This window comes from Dermacentor andersoni, chromosome 11, assembly GCF_023375885.2.
Source record: "Dermacentor andersoni chromosome 11, qqDerAnde1_hic_scaffold, whole genome shotgun sequence".
NCBI classification, from domain to species: Eukaryota; Metazoa; Arthropoda; class Arachnida; order Ixodida; family Ixodidae; genus Dermacentor; species Dermacentor andersoni.
In genome coordinates, this window is record NC_092824.1 from 89,435,681 (window position 1) to 89,460,498 (window position 24,818).

A 24,818-nucleotide genomic window follows, 5' to 3' on the forward strand; every position below is an offset into this window, starting at 1 on the left:
TTTAGGAAAACTCCTACGACGACAAAGTGCAGACGAAAGCCAAGCTGACGCTCTCGGCTTCTCTGCTGCACCTTTTGGAAAACATGACCTTGAGGAAGTAAACAAATGTTCGTGAATCTGACCTCGAACTTCTCTTCGACTTCATTCTCCCAGCCGCGGAAAAAAAAGTTATATCTAAGAGGCAGGGCTCTTAGCTAATGCCTTTAGCTGGAAATGTAATTACTGCGCTGTTCTTTCCTTTTCCTTTATTTGTTCCCAATGAAAGTTGTGCTTTCAGGATAAATAGGGTAGCCTTAGAACCAGAACACACCGTCGCTTTCGAAAGGAGGCTGCTTCATATTACTTGAACAGCGAAGCTGTGTTCCCATACTCGCAGTAGACGACTAAATAGACGGCTAAACAGAGAGCGGCCAACTTAAGTTTCGTTCCAGCTCATACGAAGCCGGCAAAGGAGACAGCTTCACGAAGGCAGCATTGAAGTCAAAATTGATACCGGATACTTTGCTGTCAAAAGAAGGCTGCTTGGAAACTCGACAGGAATGCGACTTGCACTAAAAAAAAAAAAAAAAAGACGCACTTCTGGTGCGCCTGATGTAAGCTACGCTGTGGTTATCATAGGCTCGCACGAGGAAAGTGCTAAAATATATGCGCTTTCATAAGCTCTTTCTTGACGCTGCGAGGTGGCGTCCGTTCCTTTCTATTACTAGGGCTCCAATCTACCTTCATAGCTGTCAACGCAGACTGTCTCCAATGCTGGTCAGGATTGGAACGCATCCCACGTATCGCTAATTGTGCCAGCTGGTAAACTGTGCTTGCTTAGCCGCCGAATTCGATCCTGAGTAATCGCTTTCTTTTCTTTATTTCAAGCAGACAGGTTAAAGCGACGCGTTCGTGAGTAACGAATCACGAATGCGTTTGCGAGCACCGCAACAGAGAAACCTACAAATCAGCAATCATGCCACATCATAAACTATGCTTTCTTATCTAATCATTTTATTTCTCGACGATCTTTTCCTTCGTAGAAGTTGGCAAACGTAAGCAACCTCTATGGCGAAGAAGTGACGTGAGTTATTCGTCCTCGCAAAGCAGCTGTGCCCGTCGCTTCTTCTGTCTGCTATAAGTGACAAAACAATGCGGTTTCTCTCTCCCTCGCTCTCTCTTTTTGACACACTGGCTGTACTTGTGTTATGGCGCGATATCTGTATGCAGACTCGTTTCGTGAACGTTAGGCTTGGCTGTGTGTGGACCATATGACTGTTTCTGTCAAGTGCTTGTGTTTCTGTCGAGTGCTTTCTGTCAAGTGCTTTTCTTGCTTCATTCTTTTAACAAGCATTCTTCATTTTTTGAAATACGTTGGAGCCCGCGCCAATAAGAGGCACCAACATCCCCTTGTATACTCATAACGTTTTGAATAATCTATAGCTCCAAATTCATTGCCAATCAGTTGGTTGCCTTTTAAATACGGTGGTACAACTGTGAAACTTTTTGGACACATAAAGTACATGATTTTAGAGAGTGTCATCGCATATACTACATAGGGTGAAACGAAGTTTACGAGGCCAAGAATTGAATGGAGGCGTGAGGAAAGGAAGAGCAATAGCGTTTCGTAATGTCATTACCATGACGTCACTACTTCTAGCAATGGCGAGCAGCACCACTGAAAGTAATGACGCTGCTGCCGGCTGTGCGGAGCAGCTTGGATGACTGAACACGACTCCGCTGAGGCTTTATCTAGCACTGCTGTTTCACAGCGGCCATGTTCGCATTATTTAAGTACGCGCTGGCGGCGAAGCGCAATTTTTGTTGTCTGTGTAGAAATTTGTATACAACTATAAGTAACCAAGCTCCATATAAGCAAACTAAGTATTCTTGGTAGAGGTCTTGCTTTCGAGAGTGAAGTTGGTGCCGGACCTTCGCTAAAACAAGCCGTTAGCAGGTAGAAGACATGATCGGTTTGTTTATTCCTACAAGGAGCAGAAAATCAACAACAGTGGTAACAATCGCACTTTTCGAAGTGTGACGTCATTATTAATGACGTATGCGCACGAGTAAGCGGTACGGTTCGCTGTTACGGTTCTCCCTACATTGATGCGCACGTTTTTTTTTTCACGCTAACTGTCTAACTCGCGCCGTGAGTTTTAACTATCAATCAGCGAAACAACCGGAGCCCCGCGCCTTTGTGTGGCACCGTCAGGTGTCACTGTCAATCTATGGTTTTCAGTGCCGCTTTCGCGAGGCGCAACATTCCGGCATGATGCCTCAATAGAGCGGACAGTTATGCTGCCGGTCCACTCGCTAGCTGCGCGAGGTCGAGGGAACGCCGATTCGGAATTGGTTATTTCTTTCATGACTTCCGCCGGCTCAGCCAACCTAGACGCATCTCGAAAGTGAAGGCCTCGAAGTAGATCGATTGAGAATACGACCTTCGAGGTTGTTACCTCGTTGAGCTTAGCATCAAGCGCGAGTAGCAATTGGAAAACGCTGCATTTGACGAAGCTGCGCTTCCAATTCGGCAGCGCCCTCTGAGGAAGGCCACGTAGCTTAATGTGTGAACAACAAACAATACTAAACTCTCTGCCCCTTTGTCAAGTTCTTTCTTTTTCTCACTTCTTGCGCTGGTTGTTACTTTCGCAACCAGGAAAACAAATACGTAGAAAGTATAGCCGGCCGCCCGGCCTGCACTGATACTTTATATTTTAGAGGACGACAGACCGCTCTTGGAAAAACAGTCGGCTCGCTTTCGCCAAGGCTGTCGTCTACTTGGCTGAGGGAATAAGGGAGAGAGGTGAGATGGGTTGGCAGAGCTTTGACGCTGAAGCGAGCAGCTTCGTTTTCTTTCGGGACGCGGGCCAACTGTCCCAAGACGAGTAGACCACGGCAAAGCGACGAGGTGGCGGTGTGACCCCAGTTCAGCAAAAACTTTCGGCCGCGTGAAAGCTCCGAGTCAATCGCGAATGGGCAGTAGGAGTTGGTATACCTCAGCTTACTCGCAGCTTTGTCCCCGTACAAAGGGAACCTATGCCCGTCAGAACACGTGTGAAGCGACAGATCCCGCGCGACGTTTTTTTGTGCATGGCGTTGTATCGCTGATTCAAGAACGCTTTCTGTGGTCGCGCCCGAAATTCCGAGACGAAAGGGACGCCGTCCTGAAAAATCTGCAACAACCGGACCTTCTACATACGTGCCTGCCACATCTTTGCGTTCTCCGAAGGGCCAGTGATAGCCCGCAAAGAAACTTCACGTGCCCTTATCGGATTCTTAGGAGAGGCTGGTGTGATGGACATATGGTGAAACAACAGAGTGATTTTATAAGAGACGCTCGGATGGAGCAGTTGCCAGCCTTGATCGTCAGCCTCAACCCTCCTGTTGCTACAACTCATAAACACCATCACCACTACCACCACCATTCAAGAGATAGCACAGCGCTGAGAGAGAGAGAGAGAGAGAGAGAGAGAGAGAGAGAGAGAGCAGCAATGTATATTTAGGAAATGGCCGAGCGTTCGGTGTGAGGTGGACTCTCCTAGGATACTCCTCCGTGTTCTCGAGAATACACTCGTAATCTCGTTCTGTATAAGTTCAACTAGGTAAGTGGAACATCATTGTAAGTACGTTCCACTTGCTTACTGGAACCTAGGTGGAACGAGATTAAGAGTGTGGAATAGAAAACTATGATGTAGAACACTGCAGAACAACGCGCCGAGTTGTGAGAAAAACTCTATAGGGGTACTTTTATTTTACCAATTTTTACCATCTTTACCGATTAAAAAAAATTAACTAGGTCCGAGGAGGCACCGTGGAAATCTATGTCGTCACGGCAAGCTAGTTTCAGAACTTCAAAGCAGCGTCGCCACTTGTCTGGTTTTTGTTTCTTTGTTTTTTTCTGGCTTGCCAAGTTTTGTCTCACTGCAAGAGTGGATGTTTCTTTTTTTTTTGCCTTTCAGAGGCGTATTTTATTAATGCAGGTTAATTTCTTTCAGGTTAGGTAAGGTCCTTAGTGTCTCTTTAAACAGATCTTCGCCTTGAAGGGCTTGATCACATAGATAAACATTGTCTTAAAGGGAAGATTTTCATCCAGATAAATGGAGCACAGTGCTACAAAGGGAACTGAAAACATATTTTTCAGAATAAATACATCGCAGTTGAAGAAAAATATCGTGCTGGTTCGCAGTTAGCTAGCGGATCGAAGAGCGAGAGCGAATTAATCGAAAATTCGAAGTACTGGGACACTGAATATGACGCCATGCAGTATTTAGATGAACGCACTCTTCCATGTTTTACTTCCTTCTGGCTCCACGCGAGTGCTGACTAGCTGAGAAACGCGGTGCAATTTAGTGCTTAGATCCGGTGCTGCTTACGTTCGAGAAAGTGTGGTATATGCATTTTCTCGCATGATTGGTGGGCAGGCGAGCGAAGCAACTTGCGTAATGCTGTCTCGTTTACTTAAAACGGCGTTTCTAAATAAACAGCGGTGAGACTCCTCGAGATAAGCGATGAAAAATTGTCATAAAACGATAATAATTACAGAGACAAGCAGTTTCTTCAGAGAAGTGATGAAACATTGTCGCGAGACAGGAATGAAACAACACCAAAGGTATATATCGCGAGAACAAATTTGCCAACGATGCCTTCCATTTTGAGCGGCGCCGCTGAGGCAGAGTTTCGCAGGTACCGTGCTTTTCAGTCTATTATCTAAATCACTAGCGCCAATTTTGACTGAAATAAATTTTTTGTAGGTGTTACATGCCCGCTGTTTCTCGGCAAGCAATAAGGTTATTCCGAAGCGATGGTAGCATGGACACATATTGGCGCACCTCAAAGACGATAATAAAATGAACCAGAGCCCCTCTTTGGAACAGTGAGAACAAGAGACCGGGTTGTACCAGAGAACAGGGATGGTCACCATCTTTGCGAATATGTTTGTGGCTATATATATATTCATCACATAAGAATCCAACAAAAAAATACATCAAAAACAACGTAGTGGAAATGTAAATTCCTCGTATATAATAAGGTCGCAGAAAGATGGAGGCTTGAAGTGCATAACAGCAGTAGAACAAGGATCGTCACTGAAGCCACCCTGTTGACAAGGCGATTTGTCGACAGGTTGGCTTCGGTGACGATCCTTGTTTCTATGACAAACAATGGTAAAGATGCCCGGACGTCGATTTGATTCATTTTTGCAAGAATGAAATGGTGGTGCATGTATTTTATGCTCGTGCAGTTGCAACCGTTGAATGGCAGACATCAGCAGTCGGGTGGCGCTGTTGATTTACTGCACTTTCGCGTCTACGGCTTATTTCTGGCAGCAGACGGACTAGCCATGAAACATGCAGCCGCACCCTACTATAAAGGTAACTGGGTGCTTGTCACGTTCAACATTGTCATAAAACTGTTGCCTATAAACGATAACTGTGAAGCGCATATATAGATTCGTTCCTTTTCAAAAGCCATGACATTATGTCCCCGCTTTTCAGTTTGTCGTCAGTGAGCAGAGATGGCGCTCCTGAGTCAACTGTACAAGGTGGAGATCTACAAAAAAAACTAAATTATCTGTTGTTTCTTAACTTCGAAAGAATCAACATTCTACGCATCCTTGGCAAAATTTTGTGAGGCACGACCATCGATTCATTGGATGTTTCTTGGAAGCAAATCATTGTTACATTGAAGGACTCTTTTCGTCCCTGAAGTTTCACTGAAGCTTACGAAGATTCTTTCGCGCCTTCTATCTGGCTCACAAACGTCTGTCAGTCCTCAAGTCTGCTTTTTTTTTTTGTGAAGTTCTGCTGCTCTCTTTGCTAGTCGTTCGGGGTTCTCAGGTTCGAAGGATTTTCGTTCTTAAGCGCCGGATGACGGCGTTCGCGTTTCTTTCAAAATATAGGAAGTCGTCGGGCGTTTATATGGAAGACCATTATTCGCAGGACACGTCGGATGTCGTTGCAGCGAAGGCGCAGTTCTTCGCCCAATGCACGTGGAGAACGTGTTGAGTTTACCTTATTGTAACCGTTTGCTAAGCCTCCGCCGAACTCTTCCTTACTGACGTCGGGAGGGCAACGTAAGTAGGTTTATTCGACTCATCAGATATGCCCCGACGTTCTTTAATGAGCCCTGCTGCTTCCGCTCACTGCTCTGTTCCGCTCAGGTGAGGTAATTGGATTTGTGCGTCGGAGCGCCCTGCTCCCAGCTATTGTTAGACGCTTTGGCCGAACAAAAAGGGGGCCGTCAAAGGACCCTTCTGTCGGCAGCTCGCTTTGAAAACATTAAATGTTTTTTTATTTGCTCCGCATAAAGGACTGTGCTGACAATGGCGCGAGCTTTCTTTCCTAAAGTGACGAGATAATGAGGAAAGATTGTTTCATGAATGCGGCGGCGGATACTGCTTGACCAATGGAGATATACTGGCTTATGTATATGGTGCTATCCACTCTGATACTCGTGTATGCGTAATATACATCAACAAAATGTGCTCTACTATCGCGAGTGAAACCTCGAAAATATAGGAGCACACCTTAGACAAAAGTGACCAGCGTCGTATTGTTCACAGCCGTGTTGAGTTATTCAGACTAACTTTTGAAGCATGATTTCTTAGCTTATTAATTAGTTTATTTAGCCGAAATATTAAATATTTATTTTAGGGCACAAGTCATTGTTGAAATGTTGTCGCTCAAAGTAACAAAAAAATTGTTCGGTGTTGAAATAAACTTTAGCTTGGCGCGGACTGGAAACCTAAAACATCACGTGTGCACGCTTCATTGATGCCTCTTGACAGTGTTGCAAGTCAGGTTTGTTGGTATGGCATCTTTGACTGCGATGACTCAAGAAGGTACATGAAAGAAACAGACAAGGTCTGTGTATTTCATGCGCTTTCTTGCATCCTCGTCTGTATGCGTGACAGCAGTGCTCCAAGATGCCTCTTACAATTCCTGCGTCACACAAGGATATGTTTGAGTAGCATGCCATCATCCCAACTACACTCGAAATCGCTGCTGGACACTGGTGGTGGGTTCCACGATCGCCGGAGAGCGGTCTCAGAAACGGTCTACGAACGGGTAGACCAAATGATGATGGATGAAGACGGCAAAGATAGCCTGGGTAGCAATCATAAACTTAAAATTTGGGAGAGATACTAACGCGAAACACGGACCAATAGCATCACTATTTATAAAAATGAATGAAAAGCAAACAGAGATTGTAAAAAACATAGAGAAGAAAATGGACACGTTTCCTACAGCGGTCTGGGAATATAAGAAACTGGTAGACGTTATGTAGAAGGAAATAAAACAGACATGGGAAAAAAAAGAAAAACACGGTTGGATTGCAACAAAGAAACCACTTATGTGGTGGAACAAGGAAATAAAGCAAACTGTAGAAGGGCGTAAGCAGACGTCAAGGGATCATCGAGAAGCGAGAAAGTTGGGATTACACGAAGAGGTGCTCCTTAGATGGGAGAAATACCGAGAAAAGGAAAGGGGTGGCAAGTGAGCTCCCACAAAAGAAAATTAAATACACAAGTGAACCTTGGGTGTACAACACTTGAAAAAGAGAGAAAGGTGCATCAAGAAGATCCTGAAACCATGTAAAGACTCCTGGAATTCCAACTGAAAGTTTGCGTACGGCTATAAGGGATGAAGACGATAACAACTTCGTAGGCGAGGATGCACTGCGGTACACCACAGACACTGTTAGGGCTAACTTCGGCACAAAATAAAGCATAGTTCAGATCCAAACAGATCTAACATCAACAGAGAAGCATCATAGATGAAAATTTACCATAGAAGCCTTTTACTGGAAAAAGCAGACGAAAATGTCCCGAATAACACCGCCGCAGGACCCGATAAAATCCTAGCAGAGCTAATCAAAAACCTCGGTCCAAGGAGCAAGACATTGTTAACTAATGTCATTGAACAAGTCACTAAAACGAAGAAAATTTCAGTTGGATGGTGCGAAAGCAAGAAGAACCTCATCTACAAAGGCAAGCGTGATAAGAATAGGACGAGCTCGTACAGGCCAGTTACGGTAACGTCGGTGATATGTATAGAATGGCACTGCAAGTTGTGAAATTAGAACTGTCGAAATTGGCGGAAGCAAATAAAGTACGTGGGGAACTACAGAATGATTTCAGACCAGGCAGACGCTTAGAAGATAATATTTTTGTTCTAACTCAGTGCATAGAGATTTCAGTAGCTCAGAACAGACCTTAACGGATAGCATTTCTAGATATTAAGGGAGCCTACGACAACGTACACAGGGAGTTGTTATGGGACATTTTCAATCCCGAATGCATAGGTAAAAATATTGTGGAGCTACCGAGGGATATATGTAGACACAACTGAGTACAAATTGTATGACAAGGCCAGAAACGGAATGAAGTGTTGGGAATTCGCCAGGTTCTAAACAAGAATGTTCTCTGTCTCAATTGTTGTTCACGCTTTATGTTACGGGCATATAGAAAGATGACAGGAAAACAGCGAACTATAGTTATTTATTATGCACGCGTTATTGACAAATAGTGCAACAGAAAGTCCTCGCACTGGTGTATGATGACATAGGGCTACTAGTGGACAATGGTAGAGATTTACAGACACTACCCAATATGTGTGGCGACGCAACGACAAATGTAGGGCTTAAATTTAGCAGGAAAATCGGGGATTATGAACTTTAATGAAAAGATGAGCAACTACGTTGCGTGTCGAATCAACAGCAAGTCATACACATATTCAAGCACTATAAATACCTCTGCTAATACATGAACGAAAGAAAGACTTACTCAAGCCCCCACCAAGATAACGTGAAATGAAAAAAGGAGCGGAATGCAGCAATGACGAAACATAGGAAAATTTAGGGCCACGACAAATATCAGATGGAGCGTGGAATCTGGAAAGGAGCCATGGTGCCAGCTCTGTCGATCGCAAATTCCATTCTGTGCGTAAAGTTCGACATATTGTGGTGGTTGGAAGTTAACAAAGTATCGGTCGAGCGCTTGGCTCTGGGAGCCCACGGCAAACCCACAAAGGAGGCAGGGTAAGATGACATGGGTTGGGCCTCGTTTGAAGTCAGAGAAGCGCAGAACAAAATTAGTTTTGAAGATACTCAGGAACAGGGATCAAAATAAATGAGTGACTAAAGTGCACAAGTATGTGTACCTAAAAAGCGTGGGCGCAGAAAGGAGGAAGAAGTCAACAAAGTTGGCAACCAAGTACCGGGTAACTGAAAATGTAGATGGATAACCAGTAGTAATTAGAAAGAAAGTGCAAGAAACAGATACGGAGAATTGGATTGAGAAAAAGGAAACGAAAAAGACGAGTGCGACCACAAAGAAGGCAAACGAAAAGTTGTTGGCTCAGACGGGCAGTGCGTCAAGGTGTCCCAATAAAGGTCTTGCATACCGTGCTGGCAAACATGCGCACGCAAGCACAAACAAACGCCTACAGGCGCGCGCATGTATTGCGTACGTGCACGTGACAGCACAGCCAAAAAGTAACCATGATCCTTGCCATTTATGAAACAGCACTGCTGAACAGCAAGTACAAGCTTTCCAAGCTTTTGCATGTTTACGTATTCTTGCGATGCACTGAGCACGTGCTCAGGTCCCCTCAATCACGTCATGGCTCGGCGCGCAAAAATATTTTCTGAGTCTCGAAGACATCTGGACCACCACACCCATTTCATAGTCGCCCGTGCCGTATTTTCGCAATCGGCGAAAAAGTTTTGAATAAACAGAGGCCCCCCCAAAAAAAAGCAGGCGGTGTGAACTCCACTTGACATCGACCTAATACGAAGCCTTCGCGGTTTGTTAGAGGACGGTTCTTACGAATGATATAACTATTCATCAGCGAACGGTTAATGCATTTGCGACATGTTGCGAACTGCTTTGGAATGTGCAGTACATGGTATTGTTTCTTGTTGTGACAACCAGTTACCTATTTTGGCATCAAAGAGGTTCGTTACGGAGTGGTACATATATACCCAGGGGCCCCAGGGGTGCATACCCAGGGATACATACCGAATGACACATACGAAGCTCCACCTAAAGGCGCCAAATTTCCTCTCTATCTATCTATCTATCTATCTATCTATCTATCTATCTATCTATCTATCTATCTATCTGTCTGTCTGTCTGTCTGTCTGTCTGTCTGTCTGTCTGTCTGTCTGTCTGTCTGTCTGTCTGTCTGTCTGTCTGTCTGTCTGTCTGTCTGTCTGTCTGTCTGTCTGTCTGTCTGTCTGTCTGTCTGTCTGTCTGTCTGTCTGTCTGTCTGTCTGTCTGTCTGTCTGTCTGTCTGTCTGTCTGTCTGTCTGTCTGTCTGTCTGTCTGTCTGTCTGTCTGTCTGTCTGTCTGTCTGTCTGTCTGTCTGTCTGTCTGTCTGTCTGTCTGTCTGTCTGTCTGTCTGTCTGTCTGTCTGTCTGTCTGTCTGTCTGTCTGTCTGTCTGTCTGTCTGTCTGTCTGTCTGTCTGTCTGTCTGTCTGTCTGTCTGTCTGTCTGTCTGTCTGTCTGTCTGTCTGTCTGTCTGTCTGTCTGTCTGTCTGTCTGTCTGTCTGTCTGTCTGTCTGTCTGTCTGTCTGTCTGTCTGTCTGTCTGTCTGTCTGTCTGTCTGTCTGTCTGTCTGTCTGTCTGTCTGTCTGTCTGTCTGTCTGTCTGTCTGTCTGTCTGTCTGTCTGTCTGTCTGTCTGTCTGTCTGTCTGTCTGTCTGTCTGTCTGTCTGTCTGTCTGTCTGTCTGTCTGTCTGTCTGTCTGTCTGTCTGTCTGTCTGTCTGTCTGTCTGTCTGTCTGTCTGTCTGTCTGTCTGTCTGTCTGTCTGTCTGTCTGTCTGTCTGTCTGTCTGTCTGTCTGTCTGTCTGTCTGTCTGTCTGTCTGTCTGTCTGTCTGTCTGTCTGTCTGTCTGTCTGTCTGTCTGTCTGTCTGTCTGTCTGTCTGTCTGTCTGTCTGTCTGTCTGTCTGTCTGTCTGTCTGTCTGTCTGTCTGTCTGTCTGTCTGTCTGTCTGTCTGTCTGTCTGTCTGTCTGTCTGTCTGTCTGTCTGTCTGTCTGTCTGTCTGTCTGTCTGTCTGTCTGTCTGTCTGTCTGTCTGTCTGTCTGTCTGTCTGTCTGTCTGTCTGTCTGTCTGTCTGTCTGTCTGTCTGTCTGTCTGTCTGTCTGTCTGTCTGTCTGTCTGTCTGTCTGTCTGTCTGTCTGTCTGTCTGTCTGTCTGTCTGTCTGTCTGTCTGTCTGTCTGTCTGTCTGTCTGTCTGTCTGTCTGTCTGTCTGTCTGTCTGTCTGTCTGTCTGTCTGTCTGTCTGTCTGTCTGTCTGTCTGTCTGTCTGTCTGTCTGTCTGTCTGTCTGTCTGTCTGTCTGTCTGTCTGTCTGTCTGTCTGTCTGTCTGTCTGTCTGTCTGTCTGTCTGTCTGTCTATCTATCTATCTATCTATCTATCTATCTATCTATCTATCTATCTATCTATCTATCTATCTATCTATCTATCTATCTATCTATCTATCTATCTATCTATCTATCTATCTATCTATCTATCTATCTATCTATCTATCTATCTATCTATCTATCTATCTATCTATCTATCTATCTATCTATCTATCTATCTATCTATCTATCTATCTATCTATCTATCTATCTATCTATCTATCTATCTATCTATCTATCTATCTATCTATCTATCTATCTATCTATCTATCTATCTATCTATCTATCTATCTATCTATCTATCTATCTATCTATCTATCTATCTATCTATCTATCTATCTATCTATCTATCTATCTATCTATCTATCTATCTATCTATCTATCTATCTATCTATCTATCTATCTATCTATCTATCTATCTATCTATCTATCTATCTATCTATCTATCTATCTATCTATCTATCTATCTATCTATCTATCTATCTATCTATCTATCTATCTATCTATCTATCTATCTATCTATCTATCTATCTATCTATCTATCTATCTATCTATCTATCTATCTATCTATCTATCTATCTATCTATCTATCTATCTATCTATCTATCTATCTATAAATATGCGTTTCTAAGCACCTGGTCGCGGGATTGAATCCCGGCAACACTTGACTTCAATCAATCGAGAGAACAGGCCGGCTTCAGGAAGGAATGTCCTAAAATGGATCGCGCTCATGTCATCAATCAGGCAACTGTGGAATCTGCGGGAAACAGTCAATCTCCCCATATGGCTTTCATGGATTATGAAAAGGCATTTGATTCAGTAGAGATTCCAACAGTCGCGGAGGCATTGTGTAATCTAGGAGTACGGGAGGCATACGTGAATACCTTGGGAAATATCTATAAAGATTCCACAGCTAATTTGCGTCTCCACTAGAAAAGTATAAAGTTACCTATTAAGACAGGGGTCAGGCAAGGCAACACAATCTCTCCAATGCTATTCACTGCATGGTTTGAAGAAGTATTCAAGCTATTAGACTCGTGGCCGGCAGAATTGCGCGGGCTGTCCGCATAAATGAACACTAAAGAGTTGATTGATTATTCGTTCAATAATCGATTCCTAATTGAGGAGCACTAAATAAGCGTGAAGTTCTAAAGTAGGCTTTCAGAAAATAGTTTTTTTCTAATATGTTTGGCCGGGAAAAAAAGAAGGGTAATGGTAAATGGCGAAAATCATGAGTCATTCCACTCTGTAAAGGTGGGTGACAGCGAAGCTGTGTAGCGCACGACAAAGAGGTGGCACAGAATTTTGAACAAAGGTACGAACACATATAAAATTGAATTAAATTAAATTATGGGGTTTTACGGGCCAAAACCACGATCTGATTATGAGGCACGCCGTAGAGGGAGACTCCGGAAATTTGGACCACCTGGGGTTCCTTAACGTGTACCTAAATCTAAGTACACGGGTGTTTTCGCATTTCGCCCCCATCGCCCCCGGCGTACCGGGATTCGATCCCGTGACCTCATGCTTAGGAGCCCAACACCGAGGAACACGTTTATTGCGTACCTTTCATCAAGATGACCACCGACCAAGACGAACATATTTATTGTCTTGATCGGTGGTCATCGTGACGAAAGGTACGCACACACATTCATTTTTATACATCCGCGTTCATTCGTTTATTATAGATGCGTTATATACCTTTCGTGTCTTCATTTCGCGATATTTGAGGTAAAAAAAATTGAGTCCGAAATCACGCCCCCGACTGGCAGTGGGCCAATGCCGTCAGCGCCTTCGCAGATGGGAACGCTTGCATCATGAGCGGCAACGGAACCAGCTGTGGAAGACTACGAACGCGTGAGCAGTGGCACAAGCCATGGCTGATGATGGCAGTTTTTCTTCACACAGATTTGTTGAATGACATGAAAAATGTACGGAACCCAAGCCATAAGCAGCTTCGCTGTGATAAAGATTCGACTCTCTTTGATTCGGCTTCAAAACCTTAGTGTCATGCATCGTGGATGTCACCGCAATTATGTTTTCGAATGTGGGGCGTTTTTGCGTACCAGAACTCCTCCTTGAAACTGCGAAGCTTGAGCTTACGGTTCTTTTAGAGCGCAGTGGGATTCTTCTTTTACCCTTAGGCGCTAAGACAGCTGCGTGACGTCACGTCATGCAACTGTGTGAGGTCACGTGACGTCATGGCATGCTGGTGCGGCAACTTCAGAACGAGGTCACCCTCTCCCTTTTGCTTCCGTATTTTTTTTCGTTATTCAAACCGTAAAAGAGACCGCGTATGTATTAGCAAGACCATAGGTTAGTTATAATAACGTGTCCTAATGTTTCTTTTTTTTGATGTCCGTTTAACGCGTCTTTTCTTCCTCCAAGAAAGCTTATTTTGAAAGATCGCTTTGGTAAGCTTGATTTGAACTTTGCACTCTCGTCTGTTCCCTCATACTAGGATGATTTCGAGTTTGGTGCGATCAAAGCTCCGCGGGCTCATCCCAGAGTCTGTGTAATCCGCGCTGACACGGATCACGCAGCGCCGCCGCAAAGACCGGGAAGGGAGCGCCTTGCCGCGCAGGTACGCATTTCGCTCTGCTGTAAAATGTGTTTATTATATTTCAGCGTGTGGCGCGTTCCATGTCCATCATCTTCAAAAAAATTTTTTTTTCTGTATGTACGTGACCTTTCCTACTTCCCGATATTTAGCCGGTTCCTAAAGACTGGGTGACACCATTTCACTGAAGACCAAAAACGATCCAAACTGTCTGTCGGCTGTCACTGCTCGGAACTGGATGGATGGATGGATGGATGGATGGATGGATGGATGGATGGATGGATGGATGGATGGATGGATGGATGGATGGATGGATGGATGGATGGATGGATGGATGGATGGATGGATGGATGGATGGATGGATGGATGGATGGATGGATGGATGGATGGACGGACGGACGGACGGACGGACGGACGGACGGACGGACGGACGGACGGACGGACGGACGGACGGACGGACGGACGGACGGACGGACGGACGGACGGACGGACGGACGGACGGACGGACGGACGGACGGACGGACGGACGGACGGACGGATAGCAACCACGATGGCTGGAAGGAAATCTTACTATCATGTCATAATACCGCAATTTATAGAAAATGCTTACGAAAAGCCATGAAAATAGACCAGGCCTGAAAAAGAGAGAGGAGAGAAACAACAGCACAGCGCTTTGGCTTCGCGTGTGCGCTTCTTTATTGTTTATTTCTTCACATTTTTTTTTTCGCGCTGGGACCTAATAAATCCATGTCAAGTGGTTCTAATCTCAGTCATCTAGTGTTCTCCGAACTTCTTCCCAGACTTGAACGAATCGCTCTGGACACTCGTCACGTTTTTCGCAGTGCCTTCACCTTTCTTTTCTCGACAATCGGACGACGTGGAGGAATGTTCGTTCGCCGAAAGAAATTCCGTGCATCAGTAGTCTCTCCGTTCTGATTGAGTGACACCGCAGCTCTGAAGCTTCTACGACGCTGCACGCATTTATTGCGGGAAACTATAGAGCGGCTAAGTGTAAGAGATAAGCTGTCGCCATGCCGAGGACAGGTCCCCGATCCTGGATGCCCCTGTCCTGACTGCAGAGAGAGGTGCCCTGCTTGTTACCATGGCAACGCCGCTGAAGAAAAAGAAACAGAGTCGTGTGTGTGTGTGTGCGTGCGTATGTGCGTGCGTGCGTGTGTGTGTGCGTGTGTGTGCGTGTGCGCGTGTGCGTGTGTGTGCGTGCGCGCGTGTGTGTGCGCGTGTGTGCGCGTGTGCGCGTGTGTGCGTGCGTGCGTGCGTGCGTGCGCGCGCGCAATTTGTTCTATTCTGCATTCTGTACTTATCTATACTATTTGAACGAGTTCTCATGAAGTGTGTCGTGACAAACTTTTTCTTCTTCAAACGCATTTGCATAAGAAAGTCTGGTTAGCCCCTAAACTTTCATATCCTGGAAGCAATATATCACTTGGTGTTTTCTATATATAGGATCTCTATATAAGCCAAACGGCCCTATATGCCGCATGGCGTCATTGACTGTTGCGCTTACGTTTCTTTCTTTCTTTCTCTTGTAGCCGAAGTTTGTTGCGTTTCTATTACGCAATATCCATGGGTTCGTTTTCTTTCTTTTTTTCTTTTTCTTTTTTTGCTCGAGGACTGTCAAAGTTCTCTCTTTTATTATCTCGAAAACATCTAGACGGGAGACATGCCCACCAAAAAGGCAAGTCCCCGAAGGAAACGATTCAGTCTCACGCCTCGGAAGTGCCGCAGCGTAGCCTTTCGAACCTGTCGTCCGTCATCCACCGGTTTGTAGTTCTCCGTTACCTTCAAGCATTAATCTCCTCCCTTCCTCGGAGCAAGCAGGGGTCTAGACAGCTCCACTATATGCTGTCGCAGCAGCGTCTGTTGAAGTGCGCACAAAGCGAACAAATATCGGCTTCACAGCGATGTTTCCAGAAGCAATACCCAACTTGAAGCAAACGCAGGGCGAACATTTTGGCGCTATTTCATTTATTTTATATCTTTGTTTCGCTTAATGATATGTGGGCGATGTCGTCGGCCTCTTCAAGCTGGAGGTTTCCTACGGGACTTGCTTTTTAATACTTTACTCTGTGCTTCCTCTGCCGGAATAAAAGTCGCACTTAATCAATCACATGAAGTCTACGTCGAAGTAGCTAGCCTCATGCTCCCTCTATGCTCAAATTAAGTAATGAAGTACTTCGTGTATATGCGTTGTATCAATCCAGCAGTGCGTGGTTGCTCAATATATCGAACATTAGCCTATCTGTGAAACAATGTACTTAACATTCCATAAGCAAATTTACCCAAGACCGAAACTGCGGTACTGGCAGCATACGGTAGGCATTACCAAGTCCTGACCAGCAGCTTGCCGCAATCTTTGAGAAGAAAAGTGTACAATCATTGCAGTCTACCGGTACTAACTCATGGGGGCGGACACTTATAGATTAACATAAAAGGCTTGACAATAAGTGGGGGAGCGCGCAAAGAGCGATTGAACGAGATAGCATAGGTGTATCGTTAAGAGACGGGAAGATAGCGATTGGGGTTCGAGAGCAAACGGAAATTGCCGATATATTATAGTTGAGATGAAGAAATAGAAATGCTGTTGGGAAAGCCTGTAATGCGTAGGGCAGATAACCGAGTTTATATTAGAACTACATAATGGATGCCAAAAGAAGTGTATGGTTTTGGATGACAGAGAATGATATGGTGGGACAAAATTAGGAAGTTCGTTGCAATATGAGGATGTAAGCTGGCACAAGACGGGTGAAGATGCCGTTGACGATCACGGTGTCGTCATCGCCAAAAGAAATCAGCAGCGGAAACAGTGAGAAACTCATTTGCTCTATTCTGCAACCCTGCAATACGCAGTATATCCGAAGCGACGTCGAAAGCGTTCACTAATGTCCCGAACGTTTACATTTTCCACGTTCACAATTGTGTATGTTTACTTTCTATATGTGGGCAGACTCTCTGGCCATTTGCATAGGCAAGGAATGTAAGAGTTTCCTGCAAGAGTTGCTAGCGGGAATCGGTGCACTGGTATAAAATGGAGTTACGTGTGTGGTGGTCCAGCCAAGATGGAAAATAATGGCTAGCGCGTGTATTTGCCTAAATTTCTTTTCTGGCTTCAAACGGCTTCGTGACTATGCAAATTGGTCATTTTCAACAAAATTTTGCGCTATATATGCAACAGTTCGCAACACTCGCGCACGTGCTCGGAAAATGATTACTTTCGTACATTTAGAAAAAAAAATGCAGTTCCCTGGTAATTCCGAAGGATACAAGCGCAATAAATTGCCCCACCAAGGATGTCTGAAGCCACGACGCTAAGGCGATACCAATCCAAGGACTACCCATGCAGAAATGTTATTCTGAGCATCGTCGAATTCCGCCTTATTGTCAAATTCTGTAATGGCGGCATTTCGAGCCAATCAGAGACGCCGTAAAAGCGCTCTGAGCCAATCAGAGATCACAAGATGGCGAATTCGACTACGTGGTGGAGTTTCACAATGTGCAAAATGGCACATCCACCCTTGATAGCTCAACCATTGCAGTTCCGGTGCTCAGTCTAGGGATTTTGTATAAACCTTATGACAAGGGGTACACGACGTCAGTGACTCGTTGCACGAAAAGCGATAAGACTGTATCGACAATAAGGTAATTATTCTCGATATTTCTCATTAAGCGCACAAGGAGGACTTCATGAGCTCGCTTATCGGGCCGGGATTGATATAGCTTGTTTCTTTTCTTTCTTTGTCTTTCTTTTTTTATAGTTGAATGTATATATATATATTTATATATACACACACACTAACTTTTGTAATGATTTATTTTACTGCAGCAGTGTCATTAGGCTGACGACGGCGTCTGTGAAATTTAATGAATAGGTTAATTATGTATCAGTTAACCTGCTGCCTGTTGCAGCAATGACGGATTTATTTCTGGTAGTGCTTGCGGTATTAGGTTCACCGCGGCTAAAGCAAATTACGGGCCAGCGCGCTTGAAAAGTACTCGATTGAATAGCCGCATAAATCCGATCTCTTATTGAGTAAGGAACAGCGTTCTACAAATACGCAAAGCCAAATACAAATATATTACCAGCGTGACTATAAATGCATCCAGAATCCAGAACGTATGGCTTCTCTAGGTCCAATCATTCCTTTGAAGAGGTAACTCTACCTCAGGAGTTCGTATTTAATTACCTCGGAAGGAACAAATCATTTTGCTCGTCACTGACGAAACTTGTTTTTATGAAGTTTCTTACATTTAAAACGGAGAGTTTATAAGCACTGATTGTGAGGAGCCGATTCTCTTACTTAAGTCTTCTATTTCTTTTACAAGAATCGTTGTTAGAAGTACTAACTACTCAAATATTTATCTAGAAGTACGAAGTACTAAAGAAGAGATGTCAACTATCAAAGTATTACTATGCGAATTCGCAATCAAAAAAGCCATATAAACTAGCACGTCCAAATCGGACAAAATTGACTCGCGCTCGTAAATTATAAATTGAAGTGCACAGCTAATTTGCAAAAAAAAAAGAGAGAATCAAAATAAACTTTTTGCAGACCTCTTATTATCACCGGTTTTCAACAATTTCGCAAATGCTGAAGCATTGTGCATCGCATTCGTGCGCTTTTCGGTATGTCTTGCTTTGTTTGTTTTTCAAAGTTACATGTAAAGTTCATGCAGGAATGCTATCGAAGTTTTCCACTTTTTCGACAATTGTTTAAAGGGCCCCTGCAACACTTTTAGCGAAGTCGAGAAACGAATTTGATGTTTAAATTCACTATTCCAGAAATACTTGACAGCAAAAAAGTACCACAATGCGTCCAGCAGAAGCGGAGTTATTGGCAATCAAAGATCGCCTGTGATCCCCTCCACGGACCTCCCGGTGCTTCTTCAATGCCTTGCACTTCGAAGACTCCGGTGGCAACTGGTGATTTCCACAGGACTCCGCCTACTCAACTTCACGAAGGTGCGCAGTTCAAGTTTGTTTTTCGATCTTAACGCAGACGCCACTACTTCCGTTTTCGGCGCCTACGACGCGCCAAAGTCGTAGGCTGTCACCTCAACTTACGGTTGAATTCACGGCGTCTCATCCCTTTGTCTACTAGATAGCTACGCTCGGCTGTGTTTTATCGCACCGAGGGGCATTGGTAGCACATATCCTTTCGCACTTACCTCCAGGACGGTCACACAATCTCCGAAGGTCGAACGAAACGCCTGCTTTACGTTCTCTCGTGCGAGTACGTCGGCAGCTCGCAGACCGGGTAAGCGAAGAACGCCGCACTCCGAACTCGCGTTTGAAAGGATTCCTAAGCTAAAGAGTTTCGACCAAGATGGCTTGTTGGCGACAGACCTCGAAGGTGTGAATCTCGGGAAGCAGACGACCAGTTCCCGTAAGTTGTTGGCGCTCGGGTCGTCTCGCTACACGCTTGGAGCCACGTCATCCACAGCAACCAATCAAAGTTCGCGGTTGCCCTCGGCGAGCCGCGGCGAGCTCTATCGAGCGTCGTCTACACTTCGCAGCTACATGCTGCTGTAGTGCTTAACTGCAGTAGCCAGTATACCGCAATGTTGGCTATGTGCACCACAGGGCTGGAGTGCGCGATCGCGCTCATGTTCTCCGGTATGGCCGTCCTACGTAGTGCGGGCCGCCTTTGTCTTACACCAGCTTGACTGACGGGTAACAGTCGCATCTTAATTGAGAATTTCGAAGCGTTATCATTAGCTCACTGCAAAGCGATGTCTGCCAAGGTGATCAGCCGGGAGGGGTCCAGGGCCCATGAGTCAGCGCGCGCTGGCAAGTGTACCTGTGGTCTGACCTTACATTTTGCGTGGCTCGAGGGTAGTTCAGTGTTCGAAACTAATCAAAAATTAGCGAGACCGGACGGCTACGACACTCGTAAGCAGCGCGGCCAAATTTTCATTCCTATGGCGGCTGGCGCGGTCGAGCGTTAGCAGGTGATATAGGCGATATTAAGATATTTGTACTTCCGAAAGTAACTAATTTCCGATCGAAATTTGAAACGCCCGATTTCGTTTACTTCCCGTGTTTATTAATAGAGGATCTGGAAAACAAACAAAGAGGAAAGGTAGGAACGTCAATGATATGAGCGGCCGGTTTGCTACAATACACCGTTTTACTTTCGGTTTGCTACTATACACCGCTTTCGACCTCCACGCGCCGCGAACGACTGCAAGCTTTGGCTGAGATGTTCACAGCAGCGTATGATATCTGCGTGCTGTGTTATTTCGCCAAGACCGAGGGGTGGTTCAGGGGCCCTTTAAATGCATTTTGAGCTCTGGATCCTTTTTTTCTTCTTCTTTCCAGCAGTCTGCACAATTTTGTTTATTATCTTAACTGCATCAAATGTCATTCGAACTCCTTGAACTCTCACTTATGAATGTATCACACCTTATCTCTTTTCAACTTTTCAACCCGTCTTTGGTTGTTATTGAAACTTACAGCCATGACAGATTTCACTGGCATTAGACTTACTACATGAACAAAAAGCGAAAAAAAAGTATAGCTACCAAGCCCTCGAAGGAGTGCACGAAGCTCAAATATGGCGACACTTAAGCAGGTTGCCTTTGTTAAGTAACCATTAATAAGCATTTTGTCTCTTTCAAACATTTCTTGCCATCTTTCTTTTTTTCGTTGTACCGCTTTTTATTTATTTATTTATTTTTCTACCGTGTTCACATCTTTTTCTATGCGGCCTTACCTTCTCGGCTTAGCTTATTTATTTATTTATTTATTTATTTATTTATTTATTTATTTATTTATTTATTTGTTTAATAATAGATACGGGGAGTCCCATCACACAACATCCCCTCCGATATGATATGGTCACTGTACGAAAAAACTACCCCGTACCATCGATGTACTGACGCTCGTAACGACGCTGCATCTATATGCTTGCAATTTGTGTTACTGTATTTGTCGTTTTTCTATATATTTTCATCGTTATGTCTTATTTCTTTCTCTTTTCAGAGTAGTGTTCGGACTTTGCAATAGGCGAACGAAACTTGTTATTTTTTTTTTTTTTTGCGTTAGACTATGTTTGCATTTCATTGCGATCGATCAATATTTATATGCTCGTTTGAATGATGATGGCAATCGTGTTTTGTCCGATGTTTTGTATAGCACGTACGATCTATGTGTATGCGCCTAAAGAAAAAAAATTGAAACATTCATTTTCGTCGCACATTATCCTTATTAATGCGCCGCATTTTGTAGTTGTCGATTTTTCTCTTGATTTAGGGCATGCATTTACGCATGTTTTATTGACATTTCGAACTGGCCTCCGACTATGCGTCTGCGCATATTGTGGGCACCAGTTTTCGCCGAAAGAATCTTTGGCGAAATAGGCTGGAATAAAAAAGCAGCTGCCTTGGCAAAGTTTTCATTTCGCTTCTAGAGTCCAATAGATGTAGTATACGCGAATGCACAAAAAAAAAAAACGCTATACATAGCTGCGCTACTTACTTAAATTGAAAGCCAATTGTAAGCCTGTTATTAGCATACATAGTTTCAAAAATAACAATAATGTCTCTACAGGCATTTGTATACCTCACTTCGCGCATCCCGACGTGAATGTAATCCATCTCCACTGAATTTTGCATTCTGTAAAATGTGTATCCGTTTACATTCGCTTAACTCGTAGAAGTTATGCAATAAATTGATTATTTGCGGACAGTGTCACAACCCCTTTTTTCATGCAAATATAGATAAGTACACCATAAAAAGAAAGTAGCGTAATACTTAACTTCGCCCTAAAGCTTTAATGGGGAACTTTGGTTATTAGGCGAGACGTCGTAAAGAATGATAACAAATGTTGATGCAGGTATTTATAAACTGCTCGATCAATCTTGATGCCAACATGTAACTGTATTTTTCCCCGGAACGAAGGGAGCTCCTGTATAGTCGAACACGTTCTCACATTTAAGTTTACTCAATACAGAGAACGTGTGAGACTAATAGATCGGCCGCAAAACAACCTCGCAAAACTTTTTTTTTAGTTACGCAATGAAAGATAAGTATGCACACAAAAAAAGCAACAAGGCAAGACCTAATTTCTCACTAAACTTTGAATGACCAACTTTGGTTATTAACATAGGCGCTGCAAAGAACAATGATGAATACAGGCGCAGCAGGTAGTTATAAACTCACCTGATCAATCTTACGGTGACGGCATTCCTGTTTTCTGTCGTTGTTTTTTTTTTTTTCCTTTGCCCGGGTTTTTGTCGCGTAGCGTTGTAACGAGTAAAGTTTTGTTGGTCGGGACTCACCGGAGTTGAGCGTAGCGAGCACGCAGCAGAGGCCGCTCCTTTGATTGAGAGAAAAAAAAACGCGAGGATGAGGATGAGAAGGAGGATGAAGAGGAAGTTGCGGTGCAGCCGCGTGGCCTCTCGGAATCCGGCGCGAGCGCTTCGAAACACCGACCGAGAGCGAGTGCGGCGACAGCGAAGACGCGCCGCCTAGACCGCGCGCGCGGGCGCGCGCCGACGCGCACCGCGTTGACCGAGGCGACGCTGGCGCCGCGTCGCGGATCCCGCCGTCAGTTCGCATGAAGCGCGCGCGCGAATTAGGCGTTTGTAGATTCTGCGTTGTGCAAGCGACGATGCTAACCTGAAAATAGGATTCTCGCTGAGGCAGCAAAAAGAAAAGAAAGAAAAGAAACAAGAACTTGAAGGAAGTGGATCGAGTAGCGATATATAATATACACAAACCGCCGGCTTATATTATTGATTTCGTTAATCATCTGATCAGAGAACTTACTGCGACGGCACTCGAGATCGGACGGCTGGGTATCCTTTTCAAACTTCGGTTGAAAAAAGAACGTACTGAAACTGCGCAGTATGTTATATGAGACGCTGTTGGGTAGACACCTGTATATATTTCGGCCACCCACGGTTCTTTAGCGTTTGCCAGTAGCAAGGGAGCGGGGGCGTTCGTTCATATCGCGCCCATCGAAATGCGGCAGCCGGTACTAGGAATCGAACCCGCGACCTCCCGCAATCAGCGGCGCAACCTGAGGGCGCGGGATCAAATGCTGGTAGCGGTAGCCGCATTTCGATGGGGGACAAATGCAAGGACGCCCGTGTGCCTCGCATTGGGTGCACGTGAAGTAACCCCAGATGGTCAAACTTAACCCTGAGTCCCCCACTACGGGTTGCCTCATAATCATATCGTGGTTTCGGCCCGTAAAGATCCAGAATTTTTTTTTACCCTCTACGTCACCATGCTGGGTTAGAACTTAAAGGTTCAGGAGACGCAATAGTATGGATATTAAAGAGTCATTAAAGTGCAACAGTGAATACGTTCCGGCTAAAACGTACTGTAATGAGATTGCTATTAGCGTTCTTTGGGAACTGCACCCAGTATTTCGTATGACTCGCCGTTTGTTCACACCTAATCTCTTTCCCTCTAGATTGGGTCACTGGTATAGTCCACGGTCTCATGGGCAGAGCATCGGTCTGCTCTGCTGAGGGAACTGGGTTCAAAACCAAGCGTCGGACCAACGTGGGTTACTGGGTAAGTGGTACTAGATATGTGTAATTCTAAGGAACTTCTTTGACGCCGACTTGGGTCACTGTGTGTGTGTCACTCTGCATTTGCAGCTCTTCAACAGACCTCTGAGATGACAACTTGAGTCACGGGGTTTGTGCCACTCTTTAAGAGGAAGCTTTAGCTCGGGTAGAACTCCGGCGCGGCCTATTCAAATATAGGTAAAACGCAGAAACGATTTTCTGAGGTAACCCCTGGACCGATTTTAATAAAATTGGTAACATCTGCGAGAGCAAGTTAAATTCTAGCGCCTGCCTGAAACGCAATTTCGATTTAGGGCCTGAATTTTGTTAAAAGATCTTTCATAAATTTGAAAGTTCGAAAAAAGAATAGAACCACGAAGCTCAGAGATTAACAGCTCTGCATAAAGAACAAATATTGCGGTTCTGTAAACGGCATCCATTAGACCATTCAAAGCGAAGGAACTAGATATGTCAATTTATTTAAGTGAATTGGTTAAGTTGTGTGTAAGGGTTCTGCAAAAGCTGTATTTTCTATTTACAATTGTTTATTCATGTGTAACATATCAGTTTTGTCCGCTTTAGATGTGCTATTAGATGCAATTCACAGAATATATATTATTCTTTTTTCATTGCTGAGTTATAGATTTGTAAACTTGCTAGTTTCGTTTTCCGAAAATTTGCGATTTTGTCCAATTTCTGATAAAGAAACTGACGACCTAAATCAAAAATTGGAAACCAGAAAGTCACCAGATTTTAAGATTTCTTTTTTCTTCTATATGCAACAAACCTCGTCAATTTTGGTGCAGTGGTTGCCGCGAAAAAAGGGAATTCTCCTTTTACACGTATTTAGATACGAGCACCCGAGCTAAAGCTTCCTCTTCATAAAAAAAAAAAAAATGTCCTTTAAAATTTCTCCGGTCCTGGGCAGAATCCAACCCGCGTCATTTCCAACCTGCGTCAACACGCGTACCAGTGCGATTTGCCGAATCGGCCATTTGTGCTTCATTGTGACTGCATCGGCTCCTCTGCGATCACCCGGCCCTTACTGCTGGCACAAAAAACGCAGGCCGCCGCGCGCTCCGCGTATCGCTTTTCCATCACCGAGCACTGTTACGTGCGGAAGCAATGCTGCACTGAGGTCATCGCGTCCGCCGTGTTCGAGTACTACTGCCGCAATGAGAAGCAACGTGCGTGACGTCACAAGGCCTCGTGCACTGCTGTTTCGAACCCGGCGTGGGTTGCTCACTGCGGCGAGTGTCGGCGTAAAGCGCATGCCCCCTGCTCGCAGCCACTCAGGAGTGAGAATGGCCACCACGGGCGCGAACCTGCGT

At 44.7% G+C, this 24,818-nt stretch overlaps 1 protein-coding gene across 1 annotated transcript in view; it reads right to left on the reverse strand.

Moving 5' to 3' along the window:
* LOC126517884 (QRFP-like peptide receptor) overlaps positions 1–22,393 on the reverse strand; it is a 101,039-nt gene extending 78,646 nt beyond the window's left edge. Inside the window, exon 1 of the mRNA XM_050167699.3 lies at positions 22,246–22,393. The gene's annotated coding sequence lies outside the window, so the exon portion shown is untranslated. The remainder of the gene's footprint in view (positions 1–22,245) is intronic.
* Positions 22,394–24,818: the final 2,425 nt, after the last annotated feature.